The sequence below is a fragment of the Nicotiana tabacum genome, chromosome 17 (assembly GCF_000715075.1).
Source record: "Nicotiana tabacum cultivar K326 chromosome 17, ASM71507v2, whole genome shotgun sequence".
In the NCBI taxonomy this organism is placed as follows: Eukaryota; Viridiplantae; Streptophyta; class Magnoliopsida; order Solanales; family Solanaceae; genus Nicotiana; species Nicotiana tabacum.
The window spans coordinates 110,348,357-110,371,741 of NC_134096.1; the positions used below are offsets into that span (position 1 = coordinate 110,348,357).

General features: G+C 39.9%; 1 long non-coding RNA gene across 1 annotated transcript; it reads right to left on the minus strand.

Annotated features, from left to right (window-relative positions):
- Positions 1-16,439: 16,439 nt before the first annotated feature.
- LOC107771180 (uncharacterized) lies at positions 16,440-22,853 on the minus strand. Its single transcript, XR_012700994.1, has 3 exons — positions 20,630-22,853; positions 20,227-20,297; positions 16,440-16,636 (listed from the first exon to the last, which is right to left on the minus strand). It is a non-coding gene; the product is annotated as an uncharacterized LOC107771180 (long non-coding RNA).
- Between the last annotated feature and the right edge of the window lie 532 nt (positions 22,854-23,385).

The window sequence follows — 23,385 nt, forward strand, 5'->3', positions numbered from 1 at the left end:
CTAGACTTTAACTTAGGTTGCTCAAAAGAGAAAATACTAGGCGACAAGCAAAATATTTAGGACTTTCACATATAAGCAAATAAGGGCTCAAGTTAGCCTCCGCATTTAGACAACAAATGCACGCCAAACTGATTAACATTGACAGATTTTAATGAGTTAAGGTTGCAGAATCCTATAGGCATGATCTCTATATGATACAAAATTAATGAGCAGACAGCTACATGCAAAAGCCATTTCCTAAATACAATTTCCAGAAACCTACATAATTTGCCTACTGACTTTAAGCATAAGGGGATTAAACCTATAGGAATGATGTCTAGGTGTTATACTCAATAATAAATAATGGTAATTATGTAAGGATATTCAGAATTACTTATTTAGTCCTATAGGCATATTTTCTAGTGATAATAATGACATAGTGTCGAGAACTCCTGAATAAACGAGCAAGATGATAATTAAACTGATTCAGACCTATAGGCATGCTTTCTACAATTTAATCCGATTTTAGATCTTATAGACATGATCACTACAATTTGTGAATAGGGCATCATGTAAACACATATTGAATCATACAATTCCCTATAGGCATGGTTTCTAATAAGCAAAAATAGAACACAATTGAATCAAGTATTGAAACCATAGGAAGGATTGCTAACATATAATGACTGAACATAATAGGATACCTATAGGCATGATTTCTAAAACAGGATAACCAAACACACATTATTGAACCTATAGGCAGGATTTTTACCCCATTTATTGCAAAATATAAGATAAAAATCCCTTTTCTAATTTCACGAATACCCCAAATTTTATTACAATAATTATTACAGACCCAGAATGAATAGCATGAATTACATAAAAGAATAACTATAGGGAGCCTACAGCAGGCCCAAAATATACCTGGACAGGCCTGGCCCTTATTCTCACAAATCACAACAGTCTCCAAGTTACACACTCATAGACATACAGCAGCCAGGAATTGAATGATTCACCCAGTGAGCACAAGATAGAGTTGAGCATATAGAACCAAGGCCCTAGTGTGTCAGAGTTCCCAAGGGCTTCAAGAACCCAGGGCAGTGCTCACTCTAGAGTGGTTAACAAGAATAGTTCAGAGGAGGGATTAGGGACCAAATCCTAGTGTGTCAGAGTTCACAAGGGTCTCTAATGAACCCTGAGTAGTGCTCACACTAGGGAGGCCAAAGGACAGAACTTAGGCAGCATTGGCTAAGAATAGGATTTAAAAGAGCTTAGGTGACAGAGAAAGAAAGACCAAAATTGAGAAGATAGGAATTGAGGATTTAAACAGACATGACCAAATTGAGTCAACAAGCAGACACTTAAATAGAACTTAAAAAAAGAACTAGTTTAATGAAACTGATAAAAGGGTTTCAAACTCAGCACAGTAACAGTCACATGCTAAACATTGGCAAAGAACATGTTTGCAAGTTTGGCAAAGTCATAAGTGTAGAATGAGTTAAAGCATGCTGAATCATGTTAAGTACATAACCTAGTATTATTATCAAGAAAATCAGAACAACATCATAGAAGGGGGGGAGGGCATCATGCTTACAGTCATAAGTCAAGACACACACACTTAGTAAAATCATGTTAAGTAGCACGTAACTTTGTTATAATGATCTAACCAAAGAAGGTCCATTTTGTATCAAAGGATAAAGTAGCAATTCGAACATGATGAGACAACTATTCCAAATTACAAACAAATACTAGAGGGGGTGTGGGATCGAGTGATCATGTTAACACAATAGCAAAGAGGTAGATTATAACTAGTAATAAGAGTCACAGATGTGAGGCATTCACTGTAGGGATTTAGGGTAAGGGGATAAACATGTTCACAGGCATTCAAGATTGATACACTAACTGGATAGACCTTAAACAAGTTCAAATAACTTTAGCACGGGTAACATTAGGAGCAATTAAGTGTTAAAGGGACTAAGACATACAAATTTGAAAGAGTTATACTTAAACACCCTTCCAAAGCATATTTAATAACAAATTCAATAGTAATCACATATACAAATCAGGGGCATGTAAGAATGAAAGTGCAGAAGTTAGGTGACTCACTAATTAAGCGAAACAAATGCACAAAGTATGGAAGTCCACAGTATATAGCAAGATTTCGGAGCTGACTGGCCTTGGCTTCCAGCCGGCCAAAGTTAGAGTATAGAATGCAAAAACAGAATAACCTTAGGTCTAGTAAGTCTATAGTGAGTTCAGAAAGTAGTCCAAGGTCCTTTCAAAAGGGAATGGGGGAAGAGTATATATAGTGATAGAAATCAGCACATAAACATGGAAACAAATCAGTCATATGCCAGAAAATATTTCAGAATCAGTTATAGGTAATTTAGGGCACAAATCAAGGGATTCAACAAATCAAGGAAACACCCGAGATTATTCAGAATATTTAAGATAAATACACAGACATACCAAAACACAAATCGTTCAGACTTATTAAGGCAGACTTTAAAGGACACACAAATAATATCGAAACAAAAATTATTCAGAATATTTAAACAAATATTAAAGGAAACACAAATAATACCAAAACAAAAATTATTCAGAATATTTAAACAAATATTAAAGTAAAAAATCAAGGAAAATATAAGGAAAGATTCACCAGAATCGGTAAGAAAAAGAGAAAGTTTCAAACCCTAGTTTTAGGAAAAGTGTGAAATCAGTGGAAAATAAAGTAAAAATCGCACAAAATAAGATGAATAGAAGCGGAATAACATTAATCTTAGAGATCAACGGTCACGATTTAAAGGGGTCCTGGGTCGGGTGTTTAAATGGGTATGGGGATTGGGCTAATGGGTATTGGGCTAGTGTAAGGGTGTTGGGTTAAATCCGAAAATAGGGGATTTTAGTGCTAGATTTTAAATACCCACTATTTAACAAATAAATAATTTATAAAATACTTAATAAATAATAAAAATATCATTTGTGCATAAAAATGATTAACAATAATTACTTAACATTATAAAAATATAAAAAGTTATTTTCTGTATGAATAATGTAATTATATATGCATATGGGCTATTAATGCAAAATATGCAATTTGGCCCTAAAAAATGCAAATGTAATTATGATAAATGCACTGAAAATATTTAAAACCTCATATTGGTATAAATGATAAATTTAGATGATTAAATCATCATAAAAATAATTTGTAGGGTAATTATTGTCACGACCCAATTCCACCTATAGGTCGTGATGGCGCCCAACACTACAGCTAGGCAAGTCAACTTGATAAATTAAGCATACATTGACCAAATTTAAAACTAAGAAAATAATAATACACCAAATTATACCAATGTGTGTGTCAAGACCTAGTGTCACAAGTGTATGAGCATCTAGTAGATTATACAAAACCTCAAATACTGTCTGAAATAAAAATAGACAAAATAAAAAAATACAAGGAGAGACACTAGTAGCTGCAGAATGGCTTAGAAAGGCAGCTCACCACTATGTCCCTGGATAACGTGGATGTAAGACGATAGGTCCCCCACTAGTACTTGCCTCAGGTCCTGCACAAAAAGTACAGCAAGTGCAGTATGAGTACGTAAACAGCGTGTACCTAGTAAGTATCAAGCCTAATCTCGAAGTGGTAGAGACGAGATGGCCGACTTTGACACTCACTATAGGTCAATAATAATAATTGAAATACAACTAGAATATTTAAATCAACATGATTCATAGAATTTACAATAATTTATTGAACCAGCGGGAATAATCAAATTCCTTCAAATACAACAATTCTCAATATATTAATTAAATTTCTTCAATTTAAATAATTTCTAATTTATCAATTAAATCTCATTTACAGGAATAACAATTAATTCCTTAATAAGCAGGAATAATAATTCATTAAATTTCAAGGATTTTCCAATTTATCAATTAGCTTCGCAAGCTGAAATAAACTATTAAAGTATCGTGTAATTATTATTATTATTATTAAGAACGATTTCTGCCGAGGACATACGGCCCGATCCAGAGTATCGTGTACACTGCCGAGGGACGTGCGACACGATCCATAGATGCATCTATCCTACCGAGGCGTTCGACCCGCTCCACAAGAAAGGAGGACATTTTCTTATGTACCTCCGGAAGGAAAGTATATTTATTATAAGATAAATTCGGGAGGAAGAATAATTTTTTTTAACAATTAATTAATTTAAAAAGAAAATCAAGCATATATAAGATTTTCATCCTTTAATAACTTTATCTAACAATTCACAATACATTCATATATATCCATTAATATTAATTAAACAAAGAATAAAATGTACACAAGTAATTCATGCTTTGAGTCCTAAACTACCCGGACTTTAGCATTAATAGTAGCTACGCACGGACTCTCGTCACCTCGTGTGTATGTAGCCCCCGCAATTAGCAATAATTATTCAATTTAATCCCTATGAGGTAATTTTCCCCTCACAAGATTAGACAAGAGACTTATCTCGTCTCAAAGTCCAATTTTCGACTATCGCATCACGTAAAATTCTCGATTCAATGCGGAAAAATCCGAAACTATCCAAAAGTTATATAAAATAATTAATATATGTTCAATAATTCAAAATTCATCTATTAAAAAAATTACCCTATCCAAAATGATAAAATTTCTAAAATTCACCCCGGGCCCACGTGCCCGGATTCTGGAAATTTTCGGATGGAAACGTTACCTATAATCTCAAGAACTTAAATATATAATTTCTACCCAATTCCATAACTATTTTCGTGGTCAAAATCTCATTTTTATAAAAATCTAGGTTTTTCACCTAAACTCTTGATTTCTAAGATTTACTAGTTATAATCTACCTATGATCTATGTATTTAACTCAAGGAGTGTGGAATTAACTTATCTTTCAATTGCTAGTTGAAATCTCCTCTCAAAAAGCTCCAAAATCGCCCAAGAATGGAAGAAAATGGGCTCAAAATGACTGAGCCCCGATTTTTAACACATTCTACCCAACAGTGATTTTCGCACCTGCGTACAGTGTACCGCACCTGAGGCTTCCGCACCTGTGGAAAATCCTCGCAAGTGCGAGTCTCACTAGCCTTGGCCAAACTCGCATTTGCGCACACTACTTCGCACATGCGCGATCGCAGGTGCGCCAAAATTCCGCATCTGCGACGATGGCCTCCCCTTCCCTTTTGCGCTTCTGCGAAGAAATCTCGCATCTGCGAGTTCCGCGCCTGCGAGCTTCTGTCGCTTCTGCGAATATCGCACCTGCGACTGGCCAAGCGCAGGTGCGATTCTGAAAATAGGTAGGAGCTTCAGTTTTGGCTCCCAACTTCCAACTTGGTCCGAGCCTCGTCCGATTGACATTGGGGGGCCCCGGGACCCCGCCCGAACATACCAACAGGTTTGAAATCATAAAACGGAGTCGCTCGAACTCTCGGAACGTGTAAAACAATATCAAATCTAAGAATCATACCCTAAACCAAATTGATTCAAACTTAAGAAATTTCAAGTTCTTAAATTTACTTCCAATGCGCCGAAGTAGACTTAAACTACTCAGAATGACACGAAAATTTGCGTGCAAGTCTTAAATCACTATATGGAACTATTCCCAAACTCGGAATTCCAAATGGACTTTAATTACTCGAAATTTTACTCCAAACCAAATTTAAAGAATTTTAAACCTTCAAATAGTTGATTTTTACTATTAAGCGTCAAACGCTCCCGGGTTATCCAAAACCCGATTCGGACATACGCCCAAGTCCAAAATCATCATACGAACCTATTGGAACCGTCAAATTCCGATTCCGGGGTCGTTTTCCCACAATATTGACCGAAATCAAACTTGACCTTTTAAGGATAACTTAAGGAACCAAGTGTTCCGATTTCAACCCAAACGCTTCCAAATCCCGAACCAACCATCCCCGCAAGTCATAAATTAATAAAAGCATGTTCTGGGAGTTTTATTTTAGGGAACGGGTTTCAAAAAGTCAAAATGACCGATTGGATCATTACATTCTCCACCTCTTAAACAAACGTTCATCCTCGAACGGGTTTAGAATAATACCTGGAATGCTAAAGAAGTGTGGATATTTGCTCCGCATGTCATCCTCGGCCTCCCAAGTCGCTTCCTCGACTGGTTGGCGTCTCCACTGGTCCTTTACTGCAGAAATCCTTTTGGACCTCAACTGGCGAACTTGTTTGTCAACAATGGCAAATGGCTCTTCTTCATAACCCAAACTCTATCTAGCTGAACTGTGCTGAAGTCCAACAAATGTGATAGGTCAGCATGATACTTCCGGGGCATAGATACATGGAAAATCGGATGAACTCCCAATAGACTGGGAGGCAATGCAAGCTCATAAGCAACCTCCCCAACTCGTCTCAAAACCTCAAATGGGCCTATAAACCTTGGGCTCAACTTGCCCTTCTTCCCCAATCTCATAATTCCCTTTATCGGCGAAACCTTCAAGAGAACTTTTTCACCTACCATAAATGATAAATCACGTGCTTTCTGATCCACGTAACTCTTCTGTCTTGACTGTGCTGTACGAAGTCACTCCTGAATCAACTTTACCTTTTCCAAGGCATCCTTTACCAAATCAGTACCATATAACTTAGCCTCACCGGGCTCAAACCATCCGATAGGTGAACGGCATCGACGGCTATATAAAGCCTCAAATGGAGCCATCTCGATGCTGGATTGGTAACTGTTATTATAAGCAAACTCAGCCAAAGGCAGGAAACGATCCCACTGACCTCCAAAGTCAATCACACATGCCGTGAGCATATCCTCCAAAATCTGAATCGTCCGCTCTAACTGCTCGTCGGTCTGCGGATGAAAGGATGTGCTGAGCTCTACACGGGTCCCCAACTCACTTTGTACTGCTCTCCAGAAATGTGAAGTAAACTGAGGGCCTCTATCTGATATAATAGAAATTGGCACACCGTGCAACCGAACTATCTCCCGAATATAAATCTGGGCCAACCTCTCTGAAGTATACGTAGTCACAACAGGAATAAAATGTGCCGACTTGGTCAACCTGTCAACAATCACCCAAACTGCATCAAACTTCCTCAAGGCACGCGGCAACCCAACTACAAAGTCCATAGTAATTCGTTCTCATTTCCACTCTGGTATAGTCATCTGCTGAAGTAGGACACTTGGTCTCTGGTGCTCGTATTTAACTTGCTGGCAATTTAGACACCTAGCTGCATACTCAACTATGTACTTTTTCATTCGTCGCCACCAATAATGCTGCCTCAAGTCACGATACATCTTTGTAGCACCTGGATGAATAGAATACCGAGAACTGTGTGTCTCCTCCAGGATCTTTTTCCTCAGTTCATCCACATTAGGAACACACAGACGATCCTGGAGTCGCAGAACACCATCTGCACCAATAGTGACTTCCTTGGCACCACCTCGTAGTACCGTTTCTCGAAGAACCATTAAGTATGGATCATCATACTGGCGAGCCTTGATCTGCTCAAATAGTGAAGACTGAGCTACGACACATGCAAGAACTCGGCCAGGCTCTGAAATATCTAGCCGCACAAGTCTGTTGGGCCCAGGACTGGATATCCAAAGCTAATGGCCTCTCTTCTGCTGAAATGAAAGCCAAACTACCCATACTCTCCGCCTTTCTACTCAAGGCATATGCAACTACATTTGCTTTACCTAGATGATATAGGATAGTAATATCATAATCTTTTAGTAATTCCAACCATCTGCGCTGCCTCAAATTTAGATCCCTCTACTTGAACAAATACTGCAAACTGCGATGATCAGTATAAACTTCAGAAGACACCCCATAAAGATAATGCCTCCAAATCTTAAGGGCGTGAACAATCGCAGCTAACTCCAAATCATGTACCGGATAATTCGGCTCGTGGGTCTTCAACTGACGTGAAGCATATGCAATAACTCGACCTTCCTACATCAATAAACAACCCAAACCAACGCGTGAAGCATCGCAATACACTTTATACATTCCCGAACCGGAAGGTAACACTAACACCGGTGCTGTAGTCAATGCTATCTTGAGCTTCTGAAAGCTTGACGCACAATCATCGGACCATCGGAACTGGACAGCCTTCTGGGTTAATTTGGTCAAAGGTGCTGCAATAGATGAAAAACCTTCCACGAACCGACGATAATAACCTGCTAAACCCAGAAAACTCCTGATCTCAGTCGCCGAAGTGGGACGATGCCAATTCTGAACTGCCTCAATCTTTTTGGGATCAACTTTAATACCTTCGCCCGATACAATATTTCCCAAAAATGCTACAAACTCTAGCCAAAACTCACATTTAGAGAACTTAGCATATAGCTTTTGTTCCCGTAATGTCTGAAGCACTACTCTCATATGCTGCTCATGTTCCTCCTTACTGCGCGAGTAGATTAAAATGTCATCAATGAAGACAATGACAAACGAATCAATATATGGCATGAATACCCTGTTCATCAGATCCATAAACGTTGTCAGGGCATTAGTTAAACCGAAAAACATTACCAGAAACTCATAATGACCATATCTAGTATGGAAAGCAGTTTTCGGAACATCCGAATCTCGAATCTTCAAATGATGATACCCCGACCTCAAATCGATCTTAGAGAACACCCTAGCACCCTGCAACTGGTCAAATAGGTCATCAATATACGGCAACGGGTACTTTTTCTTAATAGTAACTTTGTTCAATTGGCGATAGTCAATACACATTCGCATTGTGCCATCTTTCTTATTCACAAATAATATTGGTGCACCCCAAGGCGATACACTCGGTCTGACGAACCCTTTGTCTAGTAACTCTTCAAGTTGTTCTTTCAACTCTTTCAATTCTTTCGGAGCCATGCAATACGGTGGAATAGATATAGGCTGAGTATCTGGAGCCAAGTCAATACAGAAATCAATATCCCGATCAGGTGGTATACCTGGAATATCTGAAGGAAATACATCGGAGAACTCCCGAACTACTGGCACTAAATCAATAGCCGGAGTCTCTGTAGTAGTATCCCGAAGATAGGCTAGATAAGCCAAACAGCCCTTCTCAACCATGTGTTGAGCCTTTATAAAAGAAATAACCCGATTAAATGAACTAACCGACGAACCCTCCCACTCCAGCCTAGGCAAAGATGGAATAGCCAAGGTAACAGTTTTAGCATGACAATCTAGAATAGCATGGTATGGAGATAACCAGTCCATACCCAGAATAATTTCAAAATCGGTCATCTCAAGCAATAAGAGATGTGCTCTAGTTTCATAACCACCAAATGTAATAATACAAGACCGGTAGATCCGGTTCATAATAACAGAATCTCCTATAGGAGTGGACACATAAACAAGAGTACTCAAGGACTCACGAGAGACACCCAAGAATGGAGCAAATAGAGATGACGCATATGAATACGTGGATCCTGGATCAAATAATACTGAGGCATCTTTGCCGCAAACAGAAATAATACCTGTAATCACAGCATCTGAGGCCTCTGCGTCTGGTCTAGCCGGAAAAGCATAGAACCGAGCTGGAGCGCCAACTGGATGGCCTCCGCCTGGCTGACCTCCACCTCTAGGACGGCCCCTACCCACCTGTCCTCCACCTCTTGGTGGTAGGACTATTGGTGGAGCAACTGGTCCGGTAAGAATAGGCTGTTGACCCTGCTGTACTGGTCTACCCCAAAGCCTGGGGAAAAACCTCTGCATGTGACTGGGATCCCCACACTCGTAATAACTCTTCGGTGCGATGGGCTGCTGACTAAGAGTCTGGCCCTGGGGACCTGAATACCAACTAGGAGGACCCTGAATAGCTGGTGGGCGGTAAGAACTCTCTGGTATAGCACTGAGATAAGGTCGCACTGGAGTACCCTGAGGAGGTGGTGGTGCTGGAAATGGGGGTCTGTTGGACTGCCCCCTCACAAACTGACCTCTGCCCCCAGACGGAGCACCTCTGAACTCTCCAGAGTACCTGAACCGCTTATCTCTTATAATCTGCTCTTGGTTCCGCTGACGCACACCCTCAATCCTCTAGGATATCTCCACAACTAGCTCATAAGAAGTACCTATCTCTACCTCTCGAGCCATAGTGGCCTGAATGCCAGTATGTAAACCGGCTACAAACCTCTGCACTCTCTCCGCCTCAGTAGGGAGTATCATAAGTGCATGGCGAGATAATTCAGAAAACCTCGCCTAATAATCGGTCACTGACATCTGACCCTGCTGGAGCTGCTCAAACTGAAACCGCAATTCTTCCCTCTAGGAGGGTGGAATATATCTGTCCAAGAAGATACGAGTGAACCTATCCCAAGTCATGGGAGGAGAATCTGCTGGTCTGCCAAGAACATAAGACTGCCACCATCTATGGGCCCTGCCCTCTAGTTGAAAAGTAGCAAAGTCAACCCCATGAGATTCCAATATCCTCATGTTGTGCAGTCTGTCCCTGCAACGATCAATGAAGTCCTGTGGATCCTCATGTCGCTCACCCCCGAAGACAAGAGGATGTAGTCTAGTCCATCCGTCCAATAGTTTTTGAGTATCGGCGGCTACAGCTAGCCTGGGCTCAGGTGTAGCTACTGCCACTGGCTTGGCTCCACCCATGGGTAGTGCACCCTGGGTCTGATATACAACAGTTGCATGTCCATGAGCCTACGTGGTAGGGGTCTGTGCTCCCCCGCCCGCCTGAGATGTGGCTGGGTCTGCCGGAAATAAACCGGCTTGAGTCATATTGTCCATGAACCGCAGCATACGACCCATGACATCCCTAAATCCCGGTGCAGGTGTGAAATTCACCGGAGCTGGCTCTTCCACAGGAACCTCATCATGTTCCTCAATAATGGGGTTCTCTGCTGGACCCACTGGCGGCATAACTGGAACAGTCTTGGAACATCCTCGCCCTCTACCATGGGCTGGAGCCCTCCCTCGGCCTCTGCCTCGGCCTCTAGCAACTAGGGGAGTAGCTCTTCCCTGGCCTGGAACCTCATTTGAGCGCGTTCTCACCATCTAAGAGAGAATAAAAGAAGGATATTTAGAACTACATCAATTGCACGATGGAATATGAAGAAAGGTAATTTCCTAACACCCTATAGCCTCTCGAAGATAAGTACAGACGTCTCTGTACCAATCTGCAAGACTCTATTAGGCCTACTCATAACTTGTGAGACCTACGTGAACCTAGTGCTCTGATACCATGTTGTTACGACCCAATTCCACCTATAGGTCGTGATGGCACCCAACACTACAGCTAGGCAAGCCAACTTGATAAATTAAGCATACATTGACCAAATTTAAAACCAAGAAAATAATAATACACCAAATTCTACCAATGTGTGTGTCAAGACCTGGTGTCACAAGTGTATGAGCATCTAGTAGATTATACAAAACCTCAAATACTATCTGAAATAAAAATAGACAGAATAAAAAAATACAAGGAGAGACACAAGTAGTTGCAGAACGGCTCAGAAAGGCAGCTCACCACTATGTCCCTGGATAACGTGGATGTAAGACGATAGGTCCCCCACTAGTACTTACCTCAGGTCCTGCACAAAAAGTGCAGCAAGTGTAGTATGAGTACGTAAACAACGTGTACCCAGTAAGTATCAAGCCTAATCTCGAAATGGTAGAGACGAGATGGCCGACTTTTGACACTCACTATGGGTCAATAATAATAATTGAAATACAACTAGAATATTTAAATCAGCATGATTCATAGAATTTACAATAATTTATTTAACCAGCAGGAATAATCAAATTCCTTCAAATGCAACAATTCTCAATATATTAATTAAATTTCTTCAATTTAAATAATTTCCAATTTATCAATTAAATCTCATTTACAGGAATAACAATTAATTCCTTAACAAGCAGGAATAATAATTCATTAAATTCCAAGGATTTTCCAATTTATCAATTAGCTTCGCAAGCTGAAATAAACTATTAAAGTATCGTATAATTATTATTATTAAGCACGATTTCTACCGAGGACGTACGGCCCGATCCAGAGTGTCGTGTACACTGCCGAGGGACGTGCGGCACGATCCATAGATGCATCTATCCTGCCGAGGCGTTCGGCCCGCTCCACAAGAAAGGAGGACATTTTCTTATGTGCCTCCGGAAGGAGAGTATATTTATTATAAGATAAATTCGGGAGGAAGAACAATTTCTTTTAACATATAATTAATTTAAACAGAAAATCAAGCATATGAGATTTCCATCCTTTAATATCTTTATCTGACAATTCACAATATATTCATATATATCAATTAATATTAATTAAACAAAGAATACAATGTACACGAGTAATTCATGCTTTGAGTCCTAAACTACCAGGACTTTAGCATTAATAGTAGCTACGCACGGACTCTCGTCACCTCGTGCATACGTAGCCCCCGAAATTAGCAACAATTATTCAATTTAATCCCTATGAGGTAATTTTCCCCTCGCAAGATTAGACAAGAGACTTACCTGGTCTCAAAGTCCAATTTCCGATTATCGTGTCGCGTAAAATTCTCGATTCAATGCCGAAAAATCCGAAACTATCCAAAAGTTATATAAAATAAATAATATATGTTCAATAATTCGAAATTCATCTATTAAATAAATTACCCTATCCAAAATGGTAAAAATCCTAAAATTCACCCCGAGCCCACGTGCCCGGATTCTAAAATTTTTTGGATGGAAACGTTATCTATAATCTCAAGAACTCAAATATATAATTTCTACCCAATTCCAAAACTATTTTCGTGGTTAAAATCTCATTTTTATAAAAATCTAGGTTTTTCACCTAAACCCTTGATTTCTAAGATTTACTAGTTATAATCTACCTATAATCTATGTATTTAACTCAAGGAGTGCGGAATTAACTTACCTTTCAATTGCTAGTTGAAATCACCTCTCAAAAAGCTCCAAAATCGCCCAAGAATGGAAGAAAATGGGCTCAAAATGACTGGGCCCCGATTTTTAACACATTCTGCCCAACCGTGATTTTCGCACATGCGGACAGTGTACCGCACCTGCGGCTTCCGCACCTGCAGAAAATCCTTGCAGGTGTCCTAGCCTTGGCCAAACTCGCATCTGCGCACACTGCTTCGCACATGCGCGATCGCAGGTGCGCCAAAATTCCGCATCTGCGGCGATGGCCTCCCCTTCCCTTTTCTGCCTCTCCGAAGAAATCTCGCATCTGCAAGTTCCGCGCATGCGAGCTTCTGTCGCATTTGCGAATGTCGCACCTGCGACTGTTCAAGCGCAGGTGCGATTCTGACAGTAGCTGGGAGCTTCTGTTTTGGCTTCCAACTTCCAACTTGGTCCGAGCCTCGTCCGATTGACACTCGAGGACCCCGGGACCCCGCCCGAACATACCAAAAGATTTGAAATCATAAAACGGACTCGCTCAAACTCTCGGAACGTGTAAAACAACATCAAATCTAAGAACCATACCCTAAACCAAATTGATTCAAACTTAAGAAATTTCAAGTTCTTCAATTTACTTCCAATACGCCGAAATATACTTAAACTACTCGGAATGACACGAAAATTTGAGTGCAAGTCTTAAATCACTATACGGAACTATTCCCAAACTCGAAATTTCAAACGGACTTTAATTACTCGAAATCTTACTCCAAACCAAATTAAAAGAATTTTAAACCTTAAAATAGTTGATTTTTACTATTAAGCGTCAAACGCTCCTAGGTTATCCAAAACCCGATTCGGACATATGCCCAAGTCCAAAATCATCATACGAACCTATTGGAACAGTCAAATCCCGATTCCGGGGTCGTTTTCTTAAAATGTTGACTGAAGTCAAACTTGGCCTTTTAAGGCTAACTTAAGGAACCAAGTGTTCCGATTTCAACCCAAACGGTTCCAAATCCCGAATCAATCATCCCCGCAAGTCATAAATTAATAAAAGCATGTTCGAGGAGTTTTATTTTAGGGAACGGGTTTCTAAAAGTCAAAATGACCGGTTGGGTCATTACAATTATTGGATATTTATATAATAAAAATACAGAAATAAATTGATTTAAAGTCTTTAGAAATTATGGAAAATAATGAAAAATACTTGTGTATGCTTGTAAATCAAATGATGATGCATATGCGCTATTTTGAAGGTATATATATATATATATATATATATATATATATATATATATATATATATATATATATTTGGAAAATATGAGGGAAAAATTGGGTATCAACAGTCTGCATAAACATCTCTCACAAAAGCCAAATATGACAAACACCCCTTCCCAACCATCTGTTGGGCCTTCAAATAAGAAATTACTCTATTGGGAACATAATCTAGAGGACATCTCCATTCGATCCTCGGCAACCCCGGCATCGTCAACGTCACGGTTTTTCCGTGACAGTCCAGAATATCATGACATGAGGACAACCAATCCATACCCAATATCACATTGAAGTCAACTATACTAAACAACAGGAGATCAACTATATTCTCCAATCCCCCAATAGTTACCATACACGATCGATACACACGATCTACAATAATAGTATCGCCCACTGGCGTAGACACACGAACAGGTAAAACTAAGGACTCACGGGGCATATCCAGATAATGAACAAAATATGATGATACATACGAATATGTGATCACTGCATCGGAAGCAATGACATCTGGTCTAGCAGGAATAGCATAGAATCGGGCATGACCGCCACCTGATCGACCTCCCCCTCTAGGGCAACCTTTGGTTGCCTGAGCCCCACCCCGAGCTGGCTGGGTGGGTGGCATAGCAGCTGGTGCTGGAGTCGTAGCCTGACTCCTCTACTGAACTGGACCTCGCGAAAGGCGGGGACAATATTTCCTCACATGACCCAGCTATACTCACTCATAGCAATACCTCTTGAAGAATGGTGGCGAGTTCTGAGGCGGACCTCGAGAACCAGAATAACTACCAAAAGAACCTGGTACAGATGAACCCTAAACTGATGGTGCACGAGATGAACTCTGAGCTGGAAGTGCACTAAGAGACAACTGACTCTGTCGAGCACTGTATGAACCATGGCTAGCTGATGTGCCACGATGAGATGGATGAGCCATCTGAGTGGGCCTATAAGAAACTCCGCTGAAATTACCCGGACCACGAGACCTCTTGGCATCCCTCTCCTCACGCTCCTGAGTACGGACCATCTCTAACCGTCGAGTACTGTCAACTACCTCGTCGAATTTAGCACCTGCTACATTTCCAGAGTCATAATAAAACGGAACTGATGGTTGAGGCTATTAATGAACCTCCTGATCTTCTCCCTCTCAGTGGGAACCAACCAAACGGCATGACGAGCCAATTCTGAAAACCACATCTCATACTGAGTCACGAACAGGTCCTCTTGATATAAATACTCGAACTGCCTGCGCAGTTCCTCTCTGCGGGTCTATGGCACAAACTTCTCCAGGAATAATACGGAGAACTCATGCCATGAAAGTGGTGCTGCACCAACTGGTCTTCTCCTTTCATAAGTCTCCCACCGTCTGAAGGCTGCTCTGGTCAGCTGAAAAGTAGTAAATGAGACCCCACTGGTCTCCAGGATACCAATTGTACGAAGAATCCGCTGACATCTGTCCAAGAAATCCTGAGCATCCTCTGACTCAGTCCCACTGAATGACGGAGGACTGAGACTCTCAAATCTCTCTAGTCTCTTCTACTCTTCGTCATTCATAATAGGACCCACCTGGGCCTGAGCAGCTGCAACCGGCTGGACTGGTAGTGCCCCCGGTATCTGAAGTCCCTACACTACCTGCTTTGGAGTACGGGCGCCAGGGGTATGAGTACCTCCCCCGGCCTGAAAAGTGGCCGATGCGGCCTGAGCTGAAACCACCCAAGCAGGCCAGTGCAAACAGTCAATATCTGGGCTAAAGCCTCTTGGAGGCCTGGAATCACAATAGGCATAGCTGGTGCCTGAGCTGCCTCGCCGACTCAACTATATCTGGAACCTGCTCATGAGTTGGAGCAACTGGTGGTTTTACTGGTGCTGCTCTAACTGCTGTACGAGCTACACCTCGACCTCTACTACGGACCCGACCTCTCGTGGCCCTAACTGGTGGCACTGGTGGTTGACCATTTGATCCGGTAGTACGTGTCCTCACCATCTGTGAGAGAATAGAATAACAGAAATTTAATTTTCGGAATCAACAAATTCACACGACAGAATACAAGAAAGTGAATTTTTTTCTAAGGGTTCGGCAGCCTCCCAAAGATAAGTACAGACGTCTCCGTACTGATCCGCAAGACTCTACTAAACATACTCATGACTCGTGAGACCTATGTAACCTAGGCTCTGATACCAACTTATCACGACCCAAAATTCGCATGTCGTGATGGCGCTTATCTTAATACTAGGCAAGCCGATAACCTCAATAAATCACAATAATTTTTTAAGCTTGAAAACATAATGTTTAAATTCAATAGAAAATCCTATAAATACTGATATAAATACACTTCCAAAACTCGGTGTCACTGAGTACATGAGCATCTAAATGATAACATAGTCTGACTGATACAAACATTGTCTGGAAATGTAGAACATTACAATTAACTTAAAGGAAAGAGAGTCAAGGTCTGCGAATGCCAAGCAGCTACCTCGATAGTCTCCAACAGATGAAACCCCAAAATCTAGCAACCGCTGTATCCGGAAGTACCTGGATCTGCACACAAAGTGCAGAGTGTAGTATGAGTACAGCCGACCCCATGTATTTAATAAGTAACAAGACTAACCTTTGGCCTGAAAGTAGTGACGAGCTCAACATGTATAGTCTAATATAGAAATAACAGTACAGAAATGTAGGCATACTTTCAAGTTCAATAGTTAAACTCAGTACAAGTAAAATAGATCAATTCTAAATGATATGAGGAATATGGCATCTCTATATCTACATGCCAATGTACATGTTGTATGTGATGCACCTCAGTGGAAACCTCGTGTATTCACAATCTCAAAATACTCAATCACTCAGTATTGTATATGGTCAATCCAGCCCAGGGAAGATCCATCCCCCATATATATATATATATATATATATATATATATATATATATATATATATACATACATACATACATACATACATGGTCAGTCACTCAGTACTGTATAAGGCCAATCCAGCCCAAAAATATAAATGCTTCGGGCAAGATCCATGCCCAGCGAAGATCCATCCCTAAGATAAATAAATAAATAAGGCAACTCCATGCCCTGGGAAGTCCATCCCAAATATAAAACATCAACTGCGCTCACTGTGGGGGGTGCAGACTCCGGAGGGGCTCCTACAATCCAAGCGCTATATAAAGCCAATATGGCCTACTGCGGCATGCAATCCGATCCCATAACAATAAAGCCTATAAGGCCTGCTGCGGCGTGCAGCCCCGATCCATATAATAATAAATATAATATGGCCTACAGCGGCATGCAACTCGATCCCATAAATATCCTCACAATAGATGAACATGACTGAGTATGAAATTTATATATTAAAATAATTAATAGCCTAAACATGATCTCTAATACGAGCCTCAGCTTGATTTCTCTAACACGTGGGGAACATGTGAATAATGACATGATTCTTTGATTATGTAACTCTACGGAATTTATTTAAGTCACAATTTCTATGGTGCACGCCCACACGCTTGTCACCTAGCATGTGCTTCATCTCCAAACAATTCACATAACACGTAATTCAGGGATTCATACCCTCAAAATCAAGTTTAAAAGTGTTACTTTTCTCAAACCGTGCGATTCTTTATTCCAATATGTCTTTGTCTCGCAAATCGGCCTCTGAACGCCTCGAATCTAGTCACAATTAAGTCGATACAGTCAACACAAATTATAGAAATTAATTCCATATGAAAATACTAAAATTTCCAACAAAATCTGAAATTCGAATCGAAATTCGTCAGTGGGGCCCATGTCTCGGAACCCGACAAAAGTTATAAAATATGAACACACATTCAACCACGAGTCCAACCATACCAAATTTACCAAATTCTAACATCAACTCAACCTCCAAATCTCAAATTCTTATTTTGAAATCCTTAGGCCCAAATCCCCGAATTTCACCTCAAAACATGTAATCTAGTCGAAATACTCGATGATAATTCAATATTATTGAATATCAATGATCACAAGTGACTTACCTCAAGATTTTCCATAAATTCCCGCTCAAATATCGCCTCAACCTGTGGTGAAAATGTCCAAGAATGGCAAAAGTTCGGAACCCTTTATTTTTTTTACACTGTCCAGAGGTTCTGCACCTGCGGAATTTTTAACCAATTCTGCGGTTCTTCGTCCGCTTCTGCGACTGCCTTCGCTCCTTCGGACAAGAGTCCACTTCTGCGAAGAAGTTGTCCGCTTCTGCGAAGTAGCTCGCCCCTTCATTTTTCGCTTATGCGGTCACACCTTCGAAGATGCACAACCGCTTCTGCGGTCAGCCACGCGCATCTGCGATCCCAGCCTTTGCCAAGCCAATGTCGCTTCTGCGTATCAAGGCTCGCTTCTGCGAGCTCGCACCTGCGAGATAATTTCCGCAGGTGCGATTGCATCAGTAGGCAGCAAATTTCCAGCTTTGTTCTAAGTCCAAATTTGATCCGTTAACCATCCGAAACTCACTCAAGGCCCCCGGGACCTCAACCAAATATACCAACAAGTCCTAAAATATCATACGAACTTAGTCGAAGACTCAAATCATATCAAACAACGCTAAAACCACGAATCATACCCTAATTCAATCCAAATGAAAAACTAACAAATTTCAACTTCTACATTCGATGCCGAAACCTATCAAATCAAGTCCGATTGACCTTAAATTTTGCACACAAGTCATAAATGGCATAACGGACCTATGAAAATTTTCAAAACTTAATTCCGACCCCGATATCAAAAGGTCAACTCCCGGCCAAACTTTCAAACTTTCAATTTCCTATTTTCGTCATTTCAAGCCTAATTTAACTATGGACTTCCAATTAATTTTTCGGATACATTCCAAAGTCCAAAATCATAATACGGAGCTATTGGAATCATCAAAACTCAAGCTTTAAATCTTGGAACTAAGTATTCCAATTCATTCTGAAACCTCCCCGACAAGTCACATAATTATAATTGAACACAAGATAAGCAGTAAATTGGGGAACGAAGCTGTAATACTCAAAAGGAACGGATGGGTCGTTACATTAACGAAGCACAATTCTATTATTTTTAAGTTAATTTGTAAAACGTGCATGTACTATATCAAAACTTTTTTCCCATAAAAAATAGATAAATTATCGCCTTATGCCCATTAAGCCCAAATTATTTACCCGTTTATACCCAAGTCCAAAGAATTTACTTTTCTTGTCACTGCAGCCTAAACTATTTACACGGCCTATCCAATGCCCTTTCCCTTTTCAATTTCTCTTAACAAACATAGCCATACACCTAAACGTTCCCTTTTCCTTTCAAAAATCACCCATAGCTTAGTCTTTTTAGTGGATGATAAAAACCCAGTACAAACCCATCCATTTTCTCAATTGTTTTTAGAATTTTCTATATAAATTTTAAAAGACAAGTTTTTATATTATTTTACATGAGTTTCACTCCAAAATCCTTTTTTTATATTAGTATATTTCGAATTTCTCTTTTCTTATCAGTACTATTATTTACAAACGCTTTCTCTTTTGTGTATTTATTTATATTTCTGAACCCATATGTTATTGTGGTTATATATTAAGCCTCCCATATCAAAATATTTGTGTGTATTTGAAGCCCCACCATTGTTGAGCTTGAAGCTCCTAAATTTAAATATATTTTTTTGAAGATTTGATGTTTAATTCGAATTGGGTGTTGTAAAATAATGCTTATAGCACCTTCAGGAAGTTCATAGTGAAATTTGGTCGCATTGGAGCTGGTTTGAGATACTTGAGAATGAATTTTTCAGCTTAAATCTTAAAGAAAAACACAATTACACAATAGTATATCGCTAAGGTATACGCTATACTGCAACAGTATATTGTAATAGTATGTAATATACTGCAATAGTATATTATAATAATATACAAAAATAATAAAAATATATTGTAATATTATACAATATACTACAATAGTATACTTCGACTAATATTTGTTAAATCATCTGGATGCTATTGTGGAAAGCCAAAATCATGGTTATAGTCCGAAATTGGTTGGTGATAACTAAAAAAAAAATTGTCCTACAATGAAAAAGCTTTGCAGGGGTAGTTTCCCCCTCACAGAGTTAGAAAAGAGACTTACCTCGCTCCGAAGTTTCATAACCGGCTCCAAAGCCTCTCTAACACCTCAAACCGATGTCCATCGATCCAAAACTAGTCAAACAAGGCGCAAACCAATCAAAATATACTCTAATGCCCATAATTAATCAATTTAAACAATTCCCAACTCTCCTCAAAAAGTTGATAAAGTCAACCATCAGGCCCACGTGCCCAGATTCTGAATTATTTTAAAGATAAACCTTACCCATAACATTACTAACTCAGATATATAATTTATTCTTAATTCCATTACTAAAATCGCAGTCAAAATCCAAAATTATCAATTCTAGGTTTTCTATCAAAATCCCACAATTTTCCTAAAGTTTCCTCCTTAAATCCACATATAAATTTTACATTAAGCTCACAATAAGTAGAAAATTACTTACCTTGTTCTACATGATGAAAACTCCTCAAAATCGCCCAAGAACCGAGCTCCAAAAATCCCAAATGAAAATGACGAAATGACCAAGTTCGATCCCATTATGTTCTGCCCAGTTTTCGCTTCTGCAGACATATTCGCGCATCTGCGGCCTCGCTTTTGTGATCCAAAATGCGCATCTGCAGAGTACACTGCCCATCTGAGACATCGTATTTGTGGAAGCATTTTCGCGTCTGCACAGGCGCTTCTGCGATTGCCAATCGCACATCTGCGGACCCGCCTCTTCTTCGTCTTCATTTCTCGCTTATGCGATTCCGCAGTTGCGGGAATTTCTTCACACCTACGACCACTGCCTTGTCCCTCCCCATTTCTCTTCTGCGAGCTCGACCTCACTTCTGCGATGTCGCTTCTGCGACCAAGACATCGCAGAAGTGATCACACCAGCTCCTGCCCAGCTTCAGCATTTCTTAAGTCCAAAAAAACCAATCCGTTAACCATCCGACATTCACCCGAGGCCCCCCGGACATCAACCAAATATATCAATAAGTCCCAAAACACAATACGAACTTAGTCGAGCCTTCAAATCACATCAAACAACGCTAAAATCACGAATCGTACCCCAATTCAAGCTTAATGAACTTTAGAACCTCAAACTTCTACATTCGAAGCCGAAACCTATCAAATCAAGTCCGATTGACCTCAAATTTTGCACACAAGTCATAATTGACATTACGGACCTACTCCCACTTTCGGAATCGAAATCCGACCTCGATATCAAAAAGTCCACTCCCGGTCAAACTTTCCTAAATCATCCAATTTCTAACTTTCGCCAATTGACACCGAAATGACCTACAAACCTCCAAACCGACATCCGGACACGCTCTTAAGACCAAAATCATCATGTGAACCTGTTGGAACCTTCAAATTCCAATTCTGAAGTCATTTACTCAAAAGTCAAATCTTAGTTAATTCTTCCAACTTAAAGCTTCCGAAATTATAAGTTTCTTTCCAAATCAACTCCGAATTTTCCCAAATTCAATTCCAACCTCACGTACAATTCATAATACCTGAAGTTAAACTTCTCAAGGTCTCAAACCATTGAACTACATATTAGAGCTCAAAACGACCGTTCGGATCGTTACACAATACAAAAATGACAGCTAGCAAGATTCTTCCATATCTTTTGTAACAAACTTACATGCTCTCACTCAAAACTCATATGTACATACACACTCTTATTTTCTTGGCCACCAATTAATCGTTATGCCTACACTAATATATCTTCCACTCACTCACTTACACAATTAGGGAACAGACACACACCCACGAAAAAGGCTGGAAAAGAAACGGAGGAGAACTTTAGAGAAACTTAGGCAATCTTCTTCTTGGCTAACAACTGCCTCACCGCATCTCCTAGACCTCTTTTCTCTAAGTAGTAGCACCTAAAACACACATGAGCTCTCTCATCTTCTTCCATGGGTTTTCCTCCATTTTTTCCATGTAAATCACCCTTTTCTGCACCCAAAACCAGATCTAAAACACCCCTAAACAACCACAAAAACCAGCTCAAACCCAACCCCAAACCCAGCTGAAAAACTGCTGAAAAACAGGCCTAAAACCAGTCCTTCAACACCTGCAAAAACCCAGAAACCAGCCCCGAAATATCATCCCAAACATCACCAAAAACGTATTTGAAAAATCAGCCAAAATCTAGCCCCAAAGAGCTGCGAAATCAGCTGAAAGACTGCTGAAAAAATAGCCAAAAACACAATCCAAAAGCGTCCAATTCTCAGCCCCAAAAACACCTCAAGGCAGCCTCCTTTTCCACATCGCATAACAGCGTTTTTCGAGTTGAGGGAGGAGGTCGCCGTTGTTGGTTTCCAAGTTGTAGCTATCGTTGTTGTTTCGATCGTTGCGTTGCAGAAATTTTAAATTTCGGATTCAATCAATACAAGGTTCATTTGTGCTTCTATGTTCCATCCTTTATCATGCTATGCACTCATTTTTGTTTCTTTTGTTTATTAGCCACGTAATACTCTATTTTAGTGTGATGGTTGTGTTTGCTTTATTGTCTTTGGGCTATTATCTAAGTGCTATAAGTTAGTAGGTTTAGTTCATCAGATCTATGTAGAAAGTATTTGTTTCACGCAGCCCGAAGGCAATTTTTTTGGGGCTCACATAAATTAGGTAAGACTGTAAGGGTTTACCGGTATTAAATTAGACTTAATTTAAAAGGGGTTTAGTTCATGTAATTCTACTAAGTGGCTATGGTCATAAAGGTCACAAGCATTGAGTCATGAGTTAGATAATTGACGAGCTAAAAACAGAATACAAAATTATGCTCGTTAGTCGAATATAGTATAAAAAATATCGTATTCACAGGGATTGGATTTAAACAGTGTTTTCGTAGCTTCTAGTTTTAATTGCTATCCAAGATGATCAACAATTTAGAGTTGTGTGATTTAAAACTAAAATTTACTAAAAATCTAAACTATTGGCTAATGACAATCGCAACAAGAGTAAGCAAGAAGATATCAAAGGGAGAAAATAGGGGTTGATTGGATAGGTGTAAGATACTTGTTTGGGAATTAACTCTAGTTACTTCACTTCTATGGTTCAAGTGATTCTCTCAAATTCACTCTATTATATTCAAACAATCAAAAGAAACTCCTCTCTCGATTAAGTCTCAACCTTACGATATGAACTAAGTTAAGCTTGGTGAATATATGCAAGAATTCGTAGTGGATTGATCCTTAGGAGAAC